This window comes from Euleptes europaea, chromosome 3 (genome assembly GCF_029931775.1).
Source record: "Euleptes europaea isolate rEulEur1 chromosome 3, rEulEur1.hap1, whole genome shotgun sequence".
In the NCBI taxonomy this organism is placed as follows: domain Eukaryota; kingdom Metazoa; phylum Chordata; class Lepidosauria; order Squamata; family Sphaerodactylidae; genus Euleptes; species Euleptes europaea.
The window spans coordinates 78,991,248-78,999,547 of record NC_079314.1 but is presented as its reverse complement, the minus strand read 5'-3'; the positions used below and the strand labels follow the sequence as shown (position 1 = coordinate 78,999,547).

General features: G+C 42.6%; 1 non-coding gene across 1 annotated transcript; it reads right to left on the bottom strand.

The window, feature by feature from the left end:
• Positions 1-1,734: 1,734 nt before the first annotated feature.
• TRNAW-CCA (transfer RNA tryptophan (anticodon CCA)) lies at positions 1,735-1,806 on the bottom strand. Its single transcript has one exon. It is a non-coding gene; the product is annotated as a tRNA-Trp (tRNA).
• Between the last annotated feature and the right edge of the window lie 6,494 nt (positions 1,807-8,300).

The window sequence follows — 8,300 nt, the reverse complement described above, 5'->3', positions numbered from 1 at the left end:
ATATGATGTGGCTGTATTTTACATACTATATTTGGTTTTCAGTGTGAAAATTTTGTGAGTCAATCCAAGACTCTTAAAGATTGTGCAGATTCTGCATTTTTCTAAGCTATGTGCCTAAAAATAAAGCGAGAACCCCCTTCCTAATATTTATTGTGGTCACATGATTACATATATTATATTTATATATAATATACTTGTAATGTACATATGTATAGTAATATTGTATGTAACAGCTTCATATCTTGAAGCAAGATGGCTTTATAAATGTTTCTGTTTTGCTTCTGTTTTATGCAAAGAGGAAATCTTTTTTCCCTAGTCAGTGATAATTAAGAACTGTATGCTATTACATTTAATCTAAGAATAAAGAGAGTGGAAAGAGGCTTTCTTTGTATTTACTGGAATTCTATGGTTGTGTCCATCAAAAGAGTTTAGTGGGAAGGATGACAGGAGGGGAAAAGTCTGCAAATTTAGAAAGAACACTTGCAGTCCTGAGTAAAAAATTGCTTTTGTGGGCAATTGCAACGGCAATATAGAAGTTAAGCAGGAATCAACTAGTAGAAGATAAATCTTCCAAGAGAGTCAGATTGTTGCCAAACAAAACGTCTTTAGAGTTGATATATCCGTCATGTTTTAGATGGACATATCAACTCTAAAGAAGTTTTGTTTGGCAACAATCTGATTTTTTTAAAGGCCTAGAACATGGATAATTCCTAGCCAGCCATCCCAAATTATAAGCCCTAGAAGAATACCGACCAGCATTACAATAGCAGCAAGGGTACTATGAAGAATATGGGAAGTCACATATTTATGGACAGGATGGAGGAATGATGTGTGTGTGTTAGTTTCAGCCTCTAGAGACCAATGTTTTATGTGTGTGTGTGTGTATGTGTGTGAATCTAGCCAGTACACAATTTGAGCTTGAATGTTATTCCTCAGGAAAACTCTTAACAAAATACAAACATGATATCTTAGGAAATCAAAATCTACATTGGTGAAGCAGAAGACATGCATCACAAAACCCACATTTTAAAGGTAATCTAGGTGAAGTCCACTTGAAGAGAATCAATATTAATGCCTTTTATCTCCCACAATTACGTGTAGGTCCCCAGCTAGAATTTCTGAGTAACAGGTGCTGGGAACAAACTACAGAGAATGGCCATCAACATCTTGTACTTGTGGTCACAAGATCAGAAAAAAGAGCTCCAAGTATTCTAGCCCTCATTGTCCCAAACTATATCCAATATGCATAATTTTTAACATGTCTTGAGGAATGTGCTTATCTCAACCGTGTCTGGCTGGTTAATAGCGTTGCCAGCACTGCCTTGGCAAATGTTGCCATGGCGGAGCTGGGGGTGGATGGAATTTGGGGAGGATGTTACATCACTTCTGGGTGATGCTCTAGGAATTTCCCCTAATCTCTAAGGGAAAGGTAACAGAGACATGGGGAAATTCCTAGAGAGTCACTATGGAGGACAATTTCTCAAAAGGTGAGAGTTTGCAGCTGAGGGCAGGGGTTTACCTGCTAGGAGCAGGCAAATGGCAACCCTTATGGTTAAGGTGTGTGTGGGAACCCCAGCTCTGGAAGAAGGCCTAGCCTGGTCTGCTCCTTGCATGGCTACTTTTTAATCTGCAGATGGTTTTCACACAGCAGAGCATTAAGAATTTCATCTAATAGGCGCAATCTGAAATGGCACAGTAAGGGAAAAAGAAAAACACTCACATACTCAGAATGCCTGACCCTGGTGTAATTTGAACCCACAACCTTCTGATCTGGAGTCAGATGCACTACCATTGTGCTACAAGGCCACTGGCTGATCTCATGTAGATGCTGCAAGCTTCCTAGGCCCAAGACTTGGAAGGACGTTATCTAGAACCATGCAACTGTGGCCTGTGTTCAGCTGACAGTGAAAAGTATGGCAAGTATATCTATGTCTCTGTGGTGCAGTGAAGTTCTAAGAAACTGAAGCAAGGCTCTACTCAGACATTGAATGGCTGTGGGTTCAGATCCCACTAGAGTCATTTTTATATCATCTGCTTCAGAAGGTTACTGTGACTCACTGGTTCACTTCCCTCAACCCCCCTTACAGCCTCAAGCATGAAAGGAGTATAAATCTTAAGAGATTAGGGTTGCCAACCTCCAGGTGGTGGCTGGAGATCTCCCACCTGGAGATCTCCAGGTGACAGGGATCAGTTCACCTGAAGAAAATTGCCACTTTGGCAATTGGACTCTATGGCATTGAAGTAGGGTTGCCAACCTCCAGGTAGTTACTGGAAAATCACAGGCACTTATGGCAAAAAGCAACACAATGGTGCAATTATCCAAACTGTATTGTGTACATAAGCACTCCAAACTGTAATGTATGCAAAAGTACAAACAGTATTAAATGCAAAGGCACAAATATCACAATTCTCAAAAGGTGAAACCTCATACAATTCTAAGTATGTTACAACAAAGTTCCGTGGGACTCAAAGGTCCTTGAAGCTGATTGAAGAAAGCTGCAAGACTCAAAAGGTCCTTGAAGCTGAATGGTGAAAGCCAAAATAGGTCTCCGGTAAGTTCTTACTTCGCATTCACTTTTTCATCATTGGCGTTTCACGTAATAATTCTTCAGAACTTATGTTCCAGATCCCAGGCTCATAGCCTTTCTATACAGATGGATGGCGTATCTGCTTTGGCAAATGGACTCTATGGCATTGAAGTCCCTTGCCAAACCCCGCCCTCCTCAGGCTCCCCCCAAAAAACCTCCCACTGGTGGCAAAGAGGGACCTGGCAACTAGGGCTGTTGATTCGGCTCGTCCCGAACCAAAAAACAGCCGAATTTCCCCTGATTCGGCTGTTTTCAGTTCTGATGGAACCAAACTGAAAAAAGGGAAAACGACGCCCTGAATTCAGCAAATTCAGGGCATCGCCGAATAAATTCGGCAGGTTTGGCATTCCCGCCTTTTTTCAGTTCCCCCCCCCCGTGCGCCGTCAGGGGGCTTCCCTGAAGGCGCGCAGGGGGCTCTTTAAACAGATCTGCGCCTCCCAGCTGGAAGTCGCAGATCTGTTTAAAGAGCCCCCCATGCGCCTTCATGGAAGCCCCGTGAAGGCCCGTGGGGGGGGATTTTCCCCCAAACTCCGGATCTCGTGCCGAATTTCACGGATCCGAAGCGGGGGAGTTCGGACTTCGGAACGTCCCGAATTTAAACGGGCCAAATTTTGCCGAAGCCCAACTTTACCGAATTTTTTTTTTCAACAGCCCTACTGGCAACCCTACATTGAAGCCCCTTCCCTCTTTGGCAATTGGACTCTACGGCATTGAAATCCCTCCCCAAACCCCGCCCTCCTCAGACTCTACCCTCCACATCTCCAGGTTTTCCAACTCAGAACTGGCACCTCTACATTACCATTGTGCTACAAGGTCAGAGGCTTGCCTAGCAGGATGGCTGCTGGCCACCTAGGACTAAGACATGGAAGGGAGATGCCTGAGGCTTTGCAACCTGGCCCCAACTGAAGCTTAGGGAGACCATGCCCTCATTTCCATGCCCACAACCTCATGCCCCTACCTGTCTGGGCCTTCTCCTGCTCATAAGTCCTTCCACCACCCATACTAAGTTGCCTGCACCACCTGTACACTCTTTACGGGCGAAAATGCATGGTCGCTTTAGCCTCCTTTATTCCCTGTTTCAGCCAGGATTCAGCCAGGAACGCATGCGTTCGATCCTGGCTGAATCCTGGGTGAAACAGGGAATAAAGGAGGCTAAAGCTACCATGCGTTTTCACCCCAGGTCTTCCAATTCAGCAGTGGGAGTCCTGGACTCTCTTTTCATTGCCTACCAGCTCACCAAGGGCTGGTGGCAGGAAAAATGTCTTTAAAAGCCGCATCACACCAATGACGCGATGTCACTTTCATTGAATACTCAGATGTTTCATCACATCACTGATTTGATGCAAGTGGGACACTCCTAGGATCCAGACAAAACTCTGGATGGTTTTACCACAGAGTTTTGTCAGAATCCTAGAGCGTCACATCAATGCCGCACCAGCAATGTGATGGCACTTTCAGATTTTGCTGGGAAGTGATGTTGTGCCATTTACACGGCATTCCCCCTGTCCCTACCCCCTCTCTTTCCCTTTGGTTCCCAATGGCTGACAACCCTAATGCATCAAGAAAGAGCTATCTGTCTGTCAGTCCTTTCCATGTTTGGACAAGGTGAGGTTTTCCAAGAAGCTGACATGCTAACTAGTTATGTGATCCCTGAGTGGCAGGCATCCAACTTCTTAGAGGGACAAGAGGTGTTCATGACCTGCTGGGCAGCTTCCAGGAAACCAAAGTCTTTGGGTTCTGGGGGAAGTATTGTAGCAACCCTAAGGCAACTAGTGGCAAAAAGTGAAGCAGGATGTAGTAAGATCTGTGGCACAATGGAGAGCATGTTGGATCTCTAAGATACTGAGGCAAGACTGCTAAGGTTGCCGACTGCCCATAGAGTCCAATTGCCAAAGTGGCTGTTTTCTCCAGGTGATCTGATCTCTATTGGCTAGTGATCAGTTGCAATAGCAGATCTCCAACTAGTACTTAGAGGTTGGCAATCCTACTGCCAGCTGCTTGGCACAAGGACATGGAATGAAAACACCTGTAACTCTGCAGAGTAAGATAAGCGATGGTGGGGATGCCTCTGTGGAACAATGCAGAATGCTCTGTTTTGCAGGCCTTTGTTATGGGTGTGGAGGGGACCCCTTACATCTGCTCTGCTTCCTTCTCCTCTCTCCACCACCCAAATTTTGAATGACTGTACTTCAGTCTTCCCCTTGGGCTGAAACAGTATGGTTACTCCTGCTGCTACTTTGATGCAGGAGGCAGGATTCAGTTCCCAGTGACTAAGCAATAGGCCAAAGACCCCCCTCTATCCACCCTGGAGCCTGAACCCCAATTGGTTCATATTAAACCAGATCCTTCATCACCATGTAGAAGACCCTTTTCCCATTTCCAGTTGAGCGTGAACAAACTAGCGTGAACAAACTATTACACACTATAAGCAGTAATCATAGTTCTATCAGCAATGCATTAGGTGGTAAAATATCAGCGCTGAAGAAATGTTCTAATTATTTGCCATGATATGTAATTTTCCAGCAGAGTACAAGCATTTATTTTAATGGGAATATAAATGCTTCTGATCACGTAATGGACTGTTCAGTTTCCAAATTATGTTGGTAATGGCACTGGAATGCTACTTATTTTGTAGATGAGCGATTTGGGTAAAGAAATAAACAGGAGGTTTTTAGAGGAAAAAATGATATTAATATTTGAAAACACAGAGAGGCCAGTGAAAGGCATTTATTTATTTATTTGTTTACTTACTTACAGAATTGGTGTCCTGCCTTTCTGCTCCTATGAGAAAATGACTCACTTGTAAAGACAATAGTGCTGGGAAAAGCTGAAGACACTAGGAAATGAGGAAGACCCAACATGAGATGAAATTAATCAAGAAAGCCATGACCCTCCGTTTGCAAGACACGAGCTGTTAATTATAGGATGTTTGGAGGTAAGGTTGCCAGCTGTGGGTTGGGAAATACCTGGGATTTTGGGGGATGGAGCCTGAGGATAGTGGGGTTTGGGTAGGGGAGGGTCTTCAGCAAAGTATCCATTGAGTTCACCTTCCAAAGCAGCCATTTTCTCTAAGGGAACTGATCTTGTTCGTCTGTAGATCAATTGTAATAATGTGAGATCTTGAGGAGCCTCCTGGAGGCTGGCAACCCTATTTGGAGGTCATTAATTCATAGGGTCACCATAAGCTGGGAGCTACTTGACAGCACTTAACACACACGTAGACCCTTCTCCAGTTATTCTGCCACTGTATACATTATTACCAACTGTATACATTTTTACCAACTGTTTGTTTTCCCTGTGCCAAGTGGATTTAAGTGCTAAATATTATTAAAACATTGCTTTTATAGCAATAAAGTGCTTCTCATAATTCAATATTTTAAAACTGGAGGCCCTCCTCAGTCATCAGCCACTTCTTACTACTAAATATTTTACAAAAATTATTGCTTTGCCCTTATTTCATTTTTAATACCCACTGAATGGTTTTAGAATGCAACTTTGTTTCGCTAAAGGCATGAAATATTCACTAACAATATCTTTTCTTAACCAAGAAGAAGGGTTAAGCCATAATTAGGGATGGCAGAAATAGGATGAGCTGTTCTTTATAGGAATGATGAATTGGTGAGCCCCATGAGCTATCATACAGTGAAGAAGTATTGCCTTCATTCCCATTGTTCATTCTATGGCAGAATTGCAGAGTTACTCCCACCCATGGGGATCATTACTTAAAACAGGCACATGGAAGCCAGAACTCTCTTTGACTGTTTTAGAGAAACACATTAACCACTAAACCACAAGGCTGTCTGAAGAATTATTACTATCTTCAATGACCATTCTGTACAGGTACCAATCTTCTGACTGAAGAGAAGTCAGAAATTTATTTATTCCAGGTCTTGGGGAAAACCTTGTACCCCAGCCAATGATCACTCAGTGTTGTTTTTAAAACAGCTTTATTTAAATCACTCTAGTTAACTTTGAACAGATCAACTATACATGTGCTCCCTAGCCTGCATTTAAAAATAAAATGCAATTTGTGAAATTCTTACCAAGCCTTTTCAGAAGACATAAGACTGTCTCATCACAATCCAGATTTGAAAGGCTCATGGGGGTTAGGGTGTGGCTATCTTATAGAGATGTAATTACATAACCATCATATGACTTTATTAAACCATCTAATTCATTTTTTTCCTAAAGGTGGGATATAGGACACCTCTGAGCATCCCAAAGAATAATTGTTGAAATTATTTGTTCTGGGATTTTATTTGGGTATCGATTCATATGTTATCCTTCTCAAGTTTGAAAACTGAAAGTCAGATAGAACAGTGAAAAATGCATGTTTGCAGAGTTATGCAAAAACTTACGAGCTAATCAAAATCTGCAATGGGCTGAAGAGGAGTGTCCAGGGTGTTGAGTACTATCAGCCATCTTGGTGTTATATTGTGGACAGTTGTTGATTTGGTGATGTTTTCTGGGCCATGTCCGCACTTCGCGTTTGCAGCTCCGATTTCTACGGGGTTTCCTTGAATGTTCGCACTTCATTTCTTCCGAAGGATTCCGGAGATGTCTCCAGAGCACAATTTCTCTGTGTTAAGAGCATTCGCTTATACGGCGAATTAATAGAAATCAAACGTTTTCCTCACCCAGAGCCTGAAGTGCAAACATAAAATCCACTTCCTGCTGCCAGCCCACCATCCACTCCCCCCACCTAACTGCCCACGCTGGACCAATCATCGTCCTTGTTACCCCCCACTCCCCCCGCCTCACTGCCCACACTGGACCAATCGCCGTCCTTGTTTCAAGCACCGAGTGGGCTTGCGCGGTAGGCTACCACCTCAGCCAATCACAATGCTCCTTCGAGCTGGCATGTTAATGCTGCCGTGAGGGGAAAACATACGGATTTTATCTAATACAGCGGAGGAAGGTGTTGCGGTGGGAACAGAAATTTTAAGCCGTGTTGGATGCTTGAGTACTGGACACGTTTAAATTGCGAGGTAAGTTGCTAGTGCGTTCACGGGCCTTATTACATTGTATAGTTGAATAGTTATTTTAACATTACCCTTGAGGGAAGTCTGTGCTTGACTTTTACTTTTCACTTCTTATATTGGTTGTTGGCTGTGGTTGCTCTGAAGACATATGCTTTGTGAAGATTGTAGGGTTTGGAAAAAAGTTTACTTGCAATCTGAAAGAATCTAAAAGTTGCCATTTGATGGGCTTCTTCTTGTTATTTTTTTTGAGCAATGAGTATACTCATCTTTTGATGTTTAAAAAATCAAAGAACAATACTGAACACATTCCTAGAAAACCAGAATCTCATTTAAAATAACTTACATGTATAGACAGTTGATAATTTAAGCAACTCAGAAGTTCCCTATGACTGTTCCTTTAGCTTTAGTATATACATGGTAACTGAAACATGAGGTGGTCAGCCACAAATACTGGGGTTCACATGGCTGTATGTGGTAAGGCTGTAAAATTTAGACATATAACTTTCCCTGGCTAAAAACAATTGAGTATGTATGGCGCCATAGGGGTGATCGGTATACATTAAAAAGTCAAATTGTTTCTGGTTTTTTGGGGAGAAAGGGCTGCCATAAATAACATCATTCTGAATTTTCCCAGCTATTATTTCTCCACCAAATAGAAAACAAAGTAACTGACCCTACATTCTTAATAATATGAAGTATTCATTACTTTGTAGTTCCATTTAATCTAAGA